Source organism: Lissotriton helveticus, chromosome 9 (assembly GCF_964261635.1).
Source record: "Lissotriton helveticus chromosome 9, aLisHel1.1, whole genome shotgun sequence".
NCBI lineage: Eukaryota > Metazoa > Chordata > Amphibia > Caudata > Salamandridae > Lissotriton > Lissotriton helveticus.
In genome coordinates, this window is record NC_136070.1 from 121,157,768 (window position 1) to 121,171,989 (window position 14,222).

Here is a 14,222-nt window from a genome sequence, read left to right on the forward strand (position 1 = left end):
ACTCTTCCAGAAGTCTCTATGGTGGATTTTTTCCCCCCAAGTGGACGATATTTCACAGACTCTATCATCTTCTTCAATAAGGACTTTTTAGCTGAAATATTTAATTGCACGTTTTGTAATTCTTTACAAAACCCTTTGCAAAGAGGTTGATAACATTACTCCCGCACCAATACTTCTTAGCCACCCTCTAGGAAAAAGAATGGGGAGTCTACGCTTCCTCTTTCACCAGCCACCAAGATGTCCATATTGATACTGCAGATATTTTGTAAAAATGTTCCACATAACTGTGCCATTACATACATCATTTTATTATCAACTTACCATTGACTCTGACCATTAGCCTACTGACTGAAACTAAAATATTTGGTCTCACATTTACTTGTTTTTCTATTGTAGTGGGACCAAATGCTTAAATATATTTTAAAATGTGTTCTATATGACCCTTTGATCACCTCTGCTTCCACATGTAAATATTACAGTCTATGGGTTTCAGAAATTGCCAACTAAGGCCCTAATTACGATGGCGGCCGGACCGGCCGTCGACCATCATTGTATCGGGCAGGTGACCGTCCGACAATGAGTCAGTGGTCCCACCTGCCCTATTTTGATTGGACTGCCGTGCAGGCAGTCGTAAAGTGCTCTTTTCTACTGCGGCTTGTGCTATGGCCCAGGGAAAGGGTCACAACACAAACCGCAGTAGAAAAAATCACTTGGTGAACATCAATTGAAAAGATGGGCGGAAAATGGTCAGAGCTTAAAGTCCATACCTAAATGCAGCAAGCCTTGCAGAGTAGCACATGCACTGCCCAGGCTCGACCTAAAAAGGAGTGAAGATGATGGGAGTCTGGAAGCCCAGACCCAAGTATACTAAGTGATAGCAAGTTAGCAGTAACTCAGCTTACCACTAACAATCCCGGTGAATAAAATACGGCACAGGTGGGACCTCACTCCATCGTCCAGGGGTTAGCCATGCTCTAAACAAGGCCCTCACCAAAGCGCCTGTTTTCTTAGCAAGGAACTACTGTCGCACCTTTGTATTGCTTATAATGGGCAAGCCCTCAGGAAAGGAAGTCTGGGACCCCGCTAAAGAGGGTAGAGGTTCTACAGTTCCTAAGTGGGATGCAGACATCAGAAGTATGCTACCTTAAAACTCTAAGTACTAGGGAGCCAATAGGGCCAGTGAGGTCCGATAAATATGCTGGAAGATAATCAAGTATCTTGTCTTACCTGGGACCCAGCTGTTGGTCTGCATCGGTGATGTCCCACTGCATAGGGGTTCTGGAAAAAGAACCAGGAGTCTGTGTGCGAAGACCTAGGACCTAGGAATCACACAACTAATATATCTTTTAGTCATAGCTCTGCTAGGGTACATTTCCATCCTGATCCAGCCCTCCCCTCCAAATCCCATGTAAATCCACATAACCAGGAAAAAAGACACTGTCTCCTGGCTAATGTCAGATCCCTCCCTAAACACGCCACTGCAATTTGGGATCTTTTAAACGACAAATACCCAGATATCGGATTCTTTACCTAAACTTGGATTAAACCTTCAGCCACGCCAGCTATTGCTCTGGCTCTTCCACCAGGTTTTCGATCCAAAGCCTGATTAGACTAGAAAGAGCTGGAGGGGGTATCGCTATTGTCCATAAAGATTCACTACCTGTCACGATCCTTTACCAACTGAGCAATGACCAATATGAATGCCTCATTTTTAAATGTGATATACATCCCCAACAGAGCTGGAAAGGTGCCCTGGTCTATAGGCCGCCTGGTCCACTGCAAAATTTTAATGATCTACTAGAATTTTTTTTTCCCTAAGTCATTGCCACACGCAACTTCTTACTCTTAGGAGACTTCAACATTCATAGCGAGGACCCCCACAACCCTGAGGCAGTGACCTGTCTGGAGGACTTGGCCTCTGCCGGTCTCCTCAAAATTAATAACGCCCCCACCCACACTTGGGGCACCACTCCCAAGCCAACGGACCACGCACACAACCTGGGCTTCATCCTGGACTCCTCCCTCTCGAATGACCAGACAAGTCAACGCTGTCTCATCATCGTGCTTCAACACCCTGCGCATGCTCCGAAAGATCTTCCGATGGATCCTCACCGAAACCAGGAAAACGGTCACCCAGGCACTCGTCACCACCTGACTCGACTTCGGAAACACCCTCTACGCCGGAACCACAGCCAAACTTCAGAAAAGACTCCAACGCATCCAGAACGCCTCCGCACGACTCATCCTGGACATCCCCCGTCACAGCCACATCTCCGGCCACCTGAGAGACCTGCGCTGGCTCCCCATCAGCAAGAGGATCACGTTCAGACTCCTCACCCATGCACACAAGGCTCTCCACGACCAAGGCCCCAAGTACCTCAACAACCGCCTGACCTTCTACACGCCCACCTGCCAGCTATGGTCGACCAGCCTCGCCCTCGTTGCCGTTCCACGCATCCGCAGAGCCACCGCCGGAGGAAGATCCTTCTCACACCTGGCAGCCAAGGCATGGAACTCCCTCCCCATCCACCTTCGGCGAACCCAGGACCACCTCACCTTCAGGAAGCTACTCAAGACCTGGCTTTTCGAGCAGTAGCGGACCCCTCTCCTTCAGCGGCTTGAGACCCTTCCGGGTGAGTAGCGCGCTATACAAATGTCATGATTGATTGATTGATTGATCCACATAGCTGGGCACACATTAGACCTCATTGTCTCCAACTCCCAAAACATCTTATATGAGGACACCTTTCCGCTGACCTGGTCCGACCATTCTTTACTAAGTTTCCAACTTATAAGTCTATCCAACACACCTAGCCCCTCGCCCGTTACGGACAGATGGTATCGTCCTTGGCATAAGGTCAATGCCGACCTTTTTGCATCCCCTTTTATGACCTGGGACACAGACACTTATCACCTCAATGTTGACCAACAACTATTGCACTTCAATAACATCATCTCGAACATTTTGGATGACACCGCACCTCTCAAGCCAGTCACTCATGCCCACACATCCACAACCTCTGACTGGTACTCCCCGGACTTACGTGCCGAGAAGGAGTGCAAGAAATGAGAACGCACTTGGCTACTCCATAAGGACTCTGACAGAGACAGATATAAAAGTGCATTAGCAGCATATCACAATAACATCAAGAAAGCGAGAAAAATCTACATCACTCAGCAATTGGAGCAAGCCGGCTCCAACTCCAGGACCCTATTCAACATAGTTAAATCCTACTCTAATCCCAAGGCATGCGACACGGCGGAATCTCCCTCTCAGGCGCTCTGCAATAATGTTGCAACTTATCTTACACAGAAAATAGATTCTATTTATCAAAACATAATTTCGGCTAACTCTATCTCCACCCCCACTACGACCAACACAGCTAATTCACAGGACACTCCCAATCTTCTTATCTCCTTCCCCCTTCTCTGTCCCAAGGAAGTTATATCCCTTTTAGACAAGACCAAATCAGGCTCTCCTATAGACATTATACCTGCCAAGATTGCCACCAAATTCGCTACCCAACTCGCTCCCCCTATCTGCTCCATTCTTAATAATTCCCTCAACAGTGGCCGTCTTCCAGCCTCTTGGAAAGATGCTCAAATCATACCCTTACGTAAGAACCTTAAAGCTCCTATCACTGACCTTAGTAACTCTCGTCCTATATCCCTTCTTCCCTTACAGACCAAGCTCATTGAAAAACACATCAATAAACACCTTTCAGAGTACTTGGAATCTTCTCCACATCTAGATACTTCCCAATCAGGGTTCAGAGCCAAATAGGGCACCGAATCCGCCCTTATCGAAGTCACAGGTAACATTCGTATGGCCATGGACAAAGGTCAAGCAGCACTTCTTGTGCTGCTTGACCTATCAGCGGCATTCGATACTATCTCCCATCGAGTCCTACTGGAGAGACTCCAGGAGATAGGCGTTGGAGGGCTGGCCCTGAAATGGCTCACTAGCTTCCTGACTGATAGGACACAGACTGTCACTATGGGCACCTTTAAATTTGCCACGACAAGAGTCAGCAAGGGGGTCCCTCAGGGCTCCTGCCTCAGCCCCACCCTTTTTAACATGTATGTTTCTCCCCTGGCCAGACTGATGAGATCATTAGGATTCACCCCCATTTCATATGCAGACGACACAGGCATTGCCCCCATCCCCCAAAGAAACGGTCAAAAATCTAGGTGTCAGAATTGACAGCAAATTAACCTTTGAGACACATGCTAACACCACGGCGGGCTCTTGCTTCTACATCCTTGGTCTTCTGCGCAGGATCTTCCCCCTTCTTCCCACATCCACCAAGAAAACGCTCATGCAGGCCTTAGTCGTTAGCAGACTAGACTACTGTAATGCCCTCCTATTTTCAGCTAATGGAGCCTCAATAAAGAGGCTACAGGTAGTCCAGAACACTGCTGCCCGCCTCACTGTAGACGCTCCAGCCAGAACACCCTCTGCACCTCTTCTGAATCAACTCCACTGGCTCCCCATATTTAAGAGAGTAAAGTTCAAAATAGGTTGTATGATTCATAAAGTCCTCAGGGGGCAGGGGCCTATATATCTGGCACCTTACTCCCCCACGCGCCCACTCAGATCTAGCATGGAGCTTCTGATCACCACCCTGATCAAAAAGGCACGCAGTGGGGGCAAAGCATTCTCTTACCTGGCCCCAGTGTTTTGGAATAGTCTGCCGCTCCATCTACGGGCCTGTTCTAATTTGGCCCAATTCAGAAAAGATGCTAAAAACATACCTCTTCTAACTTTCTGGTCTTGTTATTCTGTCTAGTCCCAGCGCCAAGATACCCTCATGGGTGATTCAGCGCTATACAAATCAATAAACATAAACACCAAGACCAGGGTCAACGGACTCCCATTCTAGTCTTGAGTACAAAAAGCTCAGTAGCCACTGCATGCCCCCTTTCCTCCCCACACCCATGAAGCAGCAGAGCAGAATCTAGGCGCCCAGAGCAGCTTTAGCCAGGATTTTTCAGCAGATGTACATGCCTAAAATATCCTCTTCGCCATCTTTGCTTTAATTATATCAGATGTGCAACATGCAAACAATAACTTCTATCTTAATTCAATTATGCTTTTCCGGCCTATGTATACATTATCCATAACTATTCTTAGTTGTGCTGTTAAACGAGCCTGGAGTTAATTTGGCCGTTAAGAAACCATACTTGTTTCCTGGAATTTGCACATATATTTTGCACTGCATGTTTATTCTTTGCAGTTTTCTTCCTGTTATTTCTGGTGCAGACACTGAAGCTGTCTGTTTTATCATTATTGTTTTGGAGGTTTGGCCCCCCGAAATAATTGCTGGGTTCCGCGTAATGCCAGGGATCAGTAATTCAGCGTTAACACAAATTCCATCTTTTGGCTGAACTAGCTCCTCTGCATCCAGCCTTCAAATGATTCGTTATAATTCCCACAGATTCTTTCTTCTGTAGCAAGGGGTTCCCCCTATATTGTACCTCTACTCTTCCTTGCTACTCAGGTGCATTATTTTTGCATTTGGTTGCCTGCTCGGTCTCCGACCGTTGTTTATTTATACCTGGGCTTTTAAAGTGCAGCAACCACCTGTAAGGCCTATCTGTCTGGCGGCAGCTGCCAGCCTTTTACCTTTGCAATGGTTGTTTTGTCTTTTTTTTCTTTTTTTGAGCTGTAATGTTTGGGGAGCTGCTGGAACCTTGCAAATATATTTAAAAAAAGTCTAGTTATCTAAACTCCAAAGTATTTGTTTTAGACTGAAGAGGCACACATTACCATAGTAGTCTCTGGTACTGAATGGAACTACTTTGTGTGCGGATGGGCTCCTTCTGAAACAGAGGTAAGCTGTCACTCACAGTGACTGCAGTAGGCTGATCTGTTGCTGCAGTGGGTGCATACAATGTGTGGATAACCTAACAGGCCAATGAACGAAGGCTGAAAGCCCCTAAAAGTAAGTATATTATACATACAATTTTAGTGGAACTAAAAAATCTTCACTGACGCAAAAACTAAAAAGGGGACACATGTATTATGTGACTGTTTGTTTTTTTGCACTTTAAACCTATTAGAAGTTTAATAGGTTTAATAGTTAAATTGAGTGTGATTTGTATCCAATGACTTATAATTGGCTGTAAGCTTGTTGTACAGTGGACTACAAAAACTGTAGTAATGGGCTTAAACTATGTCTGTGCTTGTTAGAAGTAACAAATGCTATATCAGCAGCAAACTATATGCAGATTTTGCAGCTCCAAAAATAAATACCTGTGCGAGAAATTGGGATTCGCGTTGTCCTTGGTTCGCCGAAAGGAAGTGCTGAGACAGCGTATTGTTTCATATATATACATATTGTATACATGTATAACAGCATATTGTACCATCATACGTAGTCTGCAATGCAAAGAGAAGGAAAGTGGATGCACTTTGACAGAAAGCGATAAGCGTCTCATGCTCTATGCAGAAAACAGAGCCATGAGCCATCCTAATAAGTGGGGAAAACTTACGATGCGAACAAACAACAATAGATCTTTACTGGAAGGCAGTGAATACCATCATATAACTGGAGCTATGACATCGTCCTATGGGCGGGTTTGGGAACGGGGATGGGGGAGATGTGTGGTGGAGAGGCAAGTTCATTTGGTACGGTCACGAGTGATGGAACTGGTAGTTGCGGGCTCCTCTGTTAATAGGGCCAGAGAGGGATTTTGAAGTGCCTGAGAGATCGCAGTAAATGTATAGTGAAGTGGTGATAAGATTTAGAATTTGCAAGTTTGTGCCTCTCGAAGTGCAAGTCCCTGTGGGGAAGTGGGACATAGAAGTAATTTCAGTGGCTGTCATCCATCAAGCAATGGTCCTGGTATGAAAGGTTATAATGGGAGAGTATCGTGCTTTTGAGCGCAAAATGTCTCTTGGAGTACATCCCAGCTCATTGACAATGGGTATTTAGGAGTCCCCGGACTTCTTCACGTCGAAGCAGTGTGTTCTCTGCTTCCATCCATGTGATCACTCCACTGACACATGGCGACGAGGAGTTAAGTGCTGCAGCCTTCCTCAGGCACAAATGCTAGGTCAAGAAAACTGGAGAGTCCTGCAGGCCGTGGAGGGTGCAAACAAAATCCCTCGGTGCAAACTTTCCACCGATGGAGGTTGGGCTGTCCATACACTTTTTGCTATTGGTTTGTAACCTCAGACCAGAAATGCCAGTGGTTTGGACGTGAGCAGATCATGTGTTGTAGATTGTCACCTATCAGACGGTAGCAAGGACAGGTAGAACTGGCTCCCATAAAGAGAGCATTGACATTCTCCTGGGTCAAATGAGCTCTGCGCAAAATGTAAAATTGTATACATATTTGTCAAGCATTTCTGGATACTGTGATGGGGTGAGCAAAGACACAGTCCCATGTAGCATTGTGGAACACTCTACCAAGATCCGCTTCTCCATTGACTCGCAGCTCACCAAGGGAAGCTAGCGAGTGTGATGCCAGTGAGGTGGTGATCCATCTAAAAAGATGATGGCTGTTGCCAAAGGAGTAGATATACTGGAAAACCTCATACATGGGCAGTTTTTCAGTAGTGATTTGCCAGTGGTGGCTAAGCGCGTGCACTAATGCATTGTAAGCCAAGAAGTGCCTCTGAGATACTCTGTAGTTTTCCGCGTGATCATTGAAGGAAAGCAATCGCCAACCTTCAAAGAACTCCCCCATGGTCTTAAAGCCAAACGTGTGCCATTGCCGAAAAGGGGGAAGGGCAATGTGAGTGCCGAGGTGTCCTGGGTTTTGCAGCAAAACAGCCGACGCATAGGGGAGGACTTGTGACGTGATGCGTAGGGCTCTGACGTAGTATTGATGAGCCACCTGCAGGAGTTGGGGGGGAAGGATGCGATAAGTGTCCCACTGGTCGATAACATCAGAGCACATCCCTCTGAGGCCACTGCTTGCTCATAATGGTAGTGTCATCTAGGCAGCTATCGACCATCTAACGAGTTACCCGCTGGAGTTGTGAGGCAATATAAAAATACTCTAAGTTGGGGACACCCAACCCACTTTGGTCATGGGGGTGTCAGAGTTTCATCAGAGCCACACGCCACCTGCCTTTATTCCAAATCAGTTCAACTATCAAAGTGTCAGGGTCAGCTCGCTCCTTCACAGTCAAATTTAATAAAAAACCATTTTTAAACGGACATTGGCAACGCCAAAGGATGCCAGCCAATGTCAGACGTGTTGATTTACCAGTGCTTGTTTTTACATTCACACAGTGGCACCATGGCTGTAGCAGACCTTCGTCTTCTGCAGGGTCTTCTTTTCAATTCCCTTTGCAGTGTAGCCGAAGAAGCTTGGAAAAACATGAGCCCTTGCTCTTATTCTTGGGCAAGTTTCCACCCAATTTCAAAAGCATAGGTACATTTTTAATGTTTAACATAAACTTTTTGCAAGCTTCAATTAAAAGAAACTGCAACAGAAGATGTCCACAAGGTTTCAGGGGGTTGGATTACCTGGCTGTAGTGATTTTTTTCTGATTTATGTATCCCACCGATGGATTTTTAACTGATATTTTCAAATGTTTGGGGAAAAAAGCAGATGTACTGCCAGCTTTGAAATCGGAACGCTCGTCTGCATATCAAACGCTTTGGAGCATATTTCTTTAAATTGAAGATTGCAGTAAATGTATATTACACGTTAAAGATTTCTACTGCTTTGTGGAAAGTATTGGAGGCTAAGTACTGTTGTGGTAATCACCTCAGCATCGTTAACCACAGGACGTCTAGAGACAATCTTTTAGGATCTACTTAGGGTGTGTGTGCACTTTTTGCCCAAACCTCAGGTATTGTGTGTTTTTTACATAGTACTGGAAAAAAAGTATGTCCTCTGCCAATCCAAAATGTGACCTTGAGTGGTACAAAATGACCTAGACATATTTCTGACTTGTAAATAAATGCCCCTAAACTCTGCACAGAGTTGGCGTTGGCTGTAGTGGCCTTGCTGATGCACTTATATCATGAATCAAACTTGCAATCATGTATTACTAAGCGGTGTTATTTCATCCCAGATGTGAATTATTTGTGTGCAGTTAATTTGCTGCCTGAAATGGTTACATTTTCCGACCTCTCCCTAAAGTTTGTGACGAAGAGCCCTGAAAGCAGTGCTGGTTCTCAGTACAACAAAAGCTGCTAAAAGCGTTTCTGCAAAAGACCAGATTTTGCACAGAGGAGGGTGTGCAAAAAAGTATGTTTTGCACAGAGGAGAAGACCTTGCAAACCCTACTGTTAGTTGAGGAGGGCAAAGCCGGTTCTGGTGAGTCAGTGGACTGAGGAGGGCAAAGCCGGTTCTGGTGGGTCAGTGGACTGACGCATCCCTTCTGGAATGTCTGTTTTACCCCATGGTCACGGGTTCGAGTCCCGTGCTTTCACCCTCCCGAAGCCCTTAAAATGTGATCCATTGATGGATGACACCAGCCGTCAGCTCCAAGTTGTGTCTCGTGATGAACATGTGCTTCGCAAATGCACAGCTTACGTTTTTACAAGTTTCTATGGGACAAATTTTCCCCCGAGCTTTTTTGCTGGAATTTTTGCTGCTATCGAAGCTTTGCTAATTGGGGAAGATGTTCAGTTTCACAACACTCCCTATGGTTTAAATTGCGTTTTTATAGCGCTTACTACCCCTGACGAGGCTTCGAGGCGCTTTACAGCAAGTACCTTTCCTAATGCGAGACCTATTGCATTGCAAATGCTTGTTGCAGGTTAGTTTTAAATTCCCACTCTATGCATTCACGTCACGTCATTATCACTGCACATCACCTTACTTTCCATAAAGCTGCTGTTTGGTGCATGGCAGGACTTGCCTTACCTCAGTGTGGGCTGTTGCGCTAATATTCCCGCATTTGCTGTGTTCTGGCGTTGTATTCTCAATACAAGATCTCCTTTCATGAACTAACGTGGGAACGGCTGGTGCAAGGCGAAGGGGAAAACCTTGGATTGAAACATTTCTTCTGGTTGCGCCTGGAGTAAATAATTATTATCTCCCAAGTTGCAGGACGCTCCAAGAAAGAAGAAAGCCCACCCCCAGCTGTTCTTTGATGTGCGCGGAAGTTTGTCGTCTGTGGTGGAGGATCACCCGTAGCGCCCAGACGGCCAGATAGCAGGCAGACAGCTGCGCCGTGGGGGATTACAGACCACCCCCGGAGCAGCCAGCAGCCTTGAAGGACCCTCTGCTTTCTGTTTATCCTTAACCACGCCCACTCACATCTCGGAAGAGAGCAGCTTCTTAGCAAAATATGAAGATAATGAGTGATTCTAAGGCTTACTGAGAGGAAACAGAGCATGCATTAAAATCCTTAAACACATGTTTAAAGAATGCTGTTTAACAAATACAAAATGGGAAAAACCTACTGATTATGCATAGAGTCCACTTTTATGTGTCCTCCGCCCCGCCCACAAGCCTGCACTCCCCCAAACACCACCACAGCTGCTGAATGTAGGAGGTGACAGAAAAAACAGACTGCACCACCTTGCTTGCAACACTTTAATTTGTCCAACTCACTTGTCAAACATGTGAATTTGTGTGTATGGTTGAATATATCTATGGATAAGTATAGATTTATATGCACAAAGTCAGTTGTAAATATTTTGAGCAAATATACTTGTACTTTAGAGGTGGCCCCACCAATTTTATCAGTGGCCCTATGTATGACCCCTCCCACCACCCCCTAAATCTCTTTAAGACATTTTAGGGGGCACACACCCTCAACTCTTTTAGAGAGAAAAGTAATGGGGGTGTGAGAGGTAAGAAAAGGTGCAGAGTATATAGGACTACTCCCAGAGCTGCAGACGGTGGAACCAGGCTCGAGTCTCGGCGTCGGCTCAATGCCATGTGATTCTGGGCAAATAAATACATCTCTCCATAACCTAAAAAAAATAATAGGTCCTTGTGTAATGCAACTGGTGCTCACGTATAGCGCTCCAATACTTTTTCGGGTCGAGCTCGCGCCACACAATTCTGAAACCAGAAGCCCAGTTGGTTTTCTTGTTTTTTTCCCATCATTCATACCGTCCCCTAATGTAATGGCCGCAGTTCGCATTGTTTACTTTTTGAATGTGAATAAATATCAGTTCTTCGTGTGACAGAATTGGTCAACTGATATAAGCGGAACAGAACCTAGCCTGTCATGGGGCCCGCAGCCTTGACAACAAAGCTAGCCTCCTGCAGGACACATCAGACTGAACTTCACTTGAGGGGAATTAAATACACACTGCACACAAGACCTGTAAGTCCGGATGCACACATCTGTCTGCAGTTGCAAATCCTGCGATTGCTGTCTGACTACAAAAAACGCCGACTGCTTTGCAACCCTCTCTTCTCGAGGCTTTAACGACTGGCCTGTAAATCCAGTCCTTGACCTGGAGGGATGGGGAAATAAGCCCCTCCCCTTTCCTCTTGGAAAAGGAAACAATTATGCTAACCCTGCTCTTAAGTTTGTTTTGAACTTTTTCTGTGAATGGCGCGGCAGCCGGGCCTATCGGGTTACTCTGTAACCCAGGACCGAGGCTTTTGTTCGAACGGTTTCCTGAGAGGTTAAAGGTCAGTCTGTTCCATGTAGGAGGGGAGGGGAAGACTGCGGTGCAGAGGGTGTTTTGTGGGACTGGGATAGGTTTACACACCACATGCTGTTGTTTTCAGACTAATGGCTTTTACAGTTGTCTTTCTTTTGTTCGACTTTAGTGAAGATTGGGTTTAGTTTCCTTGAAAAGAGTGAGGCGAAAGCAAGCATGGGTTACCCTGAGATGCTTCCTTGTCATGGCCAGAAGACATCCCAGATCTCTGGGGCTTCACTGTCCTTTCGAAATGTTCCAATTTGCAGGCCTTAAAATGAAAGCAGCAGGGCAGCAGGGCTAAATGGCTGTAATCCAGTCAGAAGGTCGCTCAGCTGGTGATATTTCCAACCCAGCCGGGCCCTTGACCACAGATACTCCGATCGAGTATCCGATATGAGAACAATTATTATTCAATGTATATCAGTAAGTATCCGCTTGACGATCAAAATTGTATGGTTTTCTTTATAGGTTGCCCACGGCGAGTAGGGTAATGCTCTATTGGTATAAGGTATACTTTATTGCCGTGGTAGCTATCGATGTGTCTTGCGCTTCAAGCTCAATCAAGCGGAGAAGCGGCGTGTGATGCGTCCAGATCCGACGGTCCAAACAGGAACACGGCCGTCGGATCTGGACGCATCACACGCCATTTAGCCCTGAGGAATCGCGAATGCGATGAAACACGTGTCGGCTGGCTGTTTACAACATTAAAGACTCCAAGATCTACTCATTGAGAGTTCTTTTGTTTTGATAATTCTGTCATTTTGTCATGTGCTTGGTTGAATTTTGTTACTTAACATTGTATACACTGTCTTGAGTGCAACGGCAACCAATTCTGGGATGTGTGTGTATATATATATGTATGTATATATGTGTGTGTGTGTGTGTATATATATATATATATATATATATATATATATATATTGTGTGTGTGTGTGTTTTATGGTAAAGTACGGCACTCCTCACATGGAGTAAGACTCTGAAAAAGCAGTCTGTACTATAATTTAAGCACTAAGTAGACAGACAGCTATGAATGCTGGGCCGCAGATCCATTGAGCTCCATGGTCATGGCAGGTATGCTTTTTTGGGCGATGCTCTTGGATTTGAACTGGCTCTATCTACATTGCCACGTTTACGTCCAGCAAGCGCAGAAGATAGCCACGTGGGGCTCATCTTTGTGTGGTCTTGCATGGGAATTTGTGAAGCATGAACCATGAAGCTATCACACACCAGTGGTTCTGCCTGATTCAGCACAAAGCCGGGCTTGTCTAAACTGGCTGACAGGCTTCATTGTCCCATCTGAGGATCAGACTGGGAAGGGGCTCTGTAGGGCTTTGGGGAGCTTTGATCTTTTTTTTGTCCTGTGAGGTGCTGAATGTGAGCTGTCAGGTTTGATCTCTGTCTGGAAATACAGATCTTCCCAATAGGTTCCTAGCAGCACTGGGAGTAAATACTCCTATTATTAATTCACAAAATAATCGTCAGTCCAATAAAAAGAAAACAAAAATGTTTTCTGGCTGTGCCAATTTTTAATTGCTTCATTTTCTACCCTGAAGTGGTTGAGTAAGAGTTAATCGTATAAAATGTATTCTTATAGCAAACATTGCATTGCATTATATTGGTATTTCTAAAGGGGTGTTTGTTCCCCGGAGGCTTAAAGCGCTTTCTGGGTTGTTGAGTTTTGTAGCTACACTTTATTGACGATTAATATAGCGCTTTGTAGCCTTGACGAGGCCAGTGAGACTCCGATTATCATCCGGATCCTGGGCTTCATTCTGGTGTATGATTGATTGAAGGGTGGTGTTTGTAGTTTAGCCGGTGTGGGGGAAAAGGTTGGGTGCAGTGCAGTGAGGTTCGGAGCCAGGATAGAAGTGGTGCATAGGGCTTCAGGGCACATACGGTATTGGTGTTGCAGTGAGTGTAGGAATCAGCACATGCATGCATTTGTATACTTACTATTTTTGTGTATAGAGATTGTTAAAAATGGTGCTAACAGTTAATGATATTTGTGTAGAGCACTGTGTAGTACACTGCAATGAGCACCACAAGGTTGTACAGACAAACAATGATTTCTGGCACATCCATCAGTGCTTGTAGACAACAAGGGGGGACGGAGATGGACAATATTTAGAGGGGTCCAGTGTACTTGTCCAGGGCACAAGCAAAAAAAGGCCGGCTGTTCCGCGGACATCACACGCCGACGGTGTGGGGGTAGGTGATATCGACGAGTATCTCACGCCGCTAAGGTCTGACGGTGATGCAGTGATCCTCGCCTTCCTTAGACCTAGACCTATCAGGTTGTATCTATAATAGCCTGTAGCTCACCTTCTGGGGCACATTAGGTTCATATGAGCACATTTTTTCGGTCCTGACGAATTGCCCCGCTGGGCATGAAACATGTTGACCAAATGGAGGGTCGATATGAGGCCACACCAATAGCTACGTTGGTCCTCAGTACCCCTCCCTATACCTTTTAATAAAGTGGCTAACCACCTGAATAAAGACTTCCCTGTGGATTATCCAACTTTTTTTAACATTTTTTCACCGTTTTGCTCACTACCTCACTTTTTAAGCCTCACAAGTTTCTACTGATCACGGCAAGGAACAAAAGACCTCCGCAAAAGTGTGACACTTGTTGTTACCCGT

The 14,222-nt window shown here is 45.6% G+C and overlaps 1 protein-coding gene across 2 annotated transcripts in view; it reads left to right on the forward strand.

The window, feature by feature from the left end:
- Positions 1 to 14,222, forward strand: part of PLEKHH1 (pleckstrin homology, MyTH4 and FERM domain containing H1) — a 375,057-nt gene that overhangs the window by 73,686 nt on the left and 287,149 nt on the right. The window lies entirely within an intron of this gene.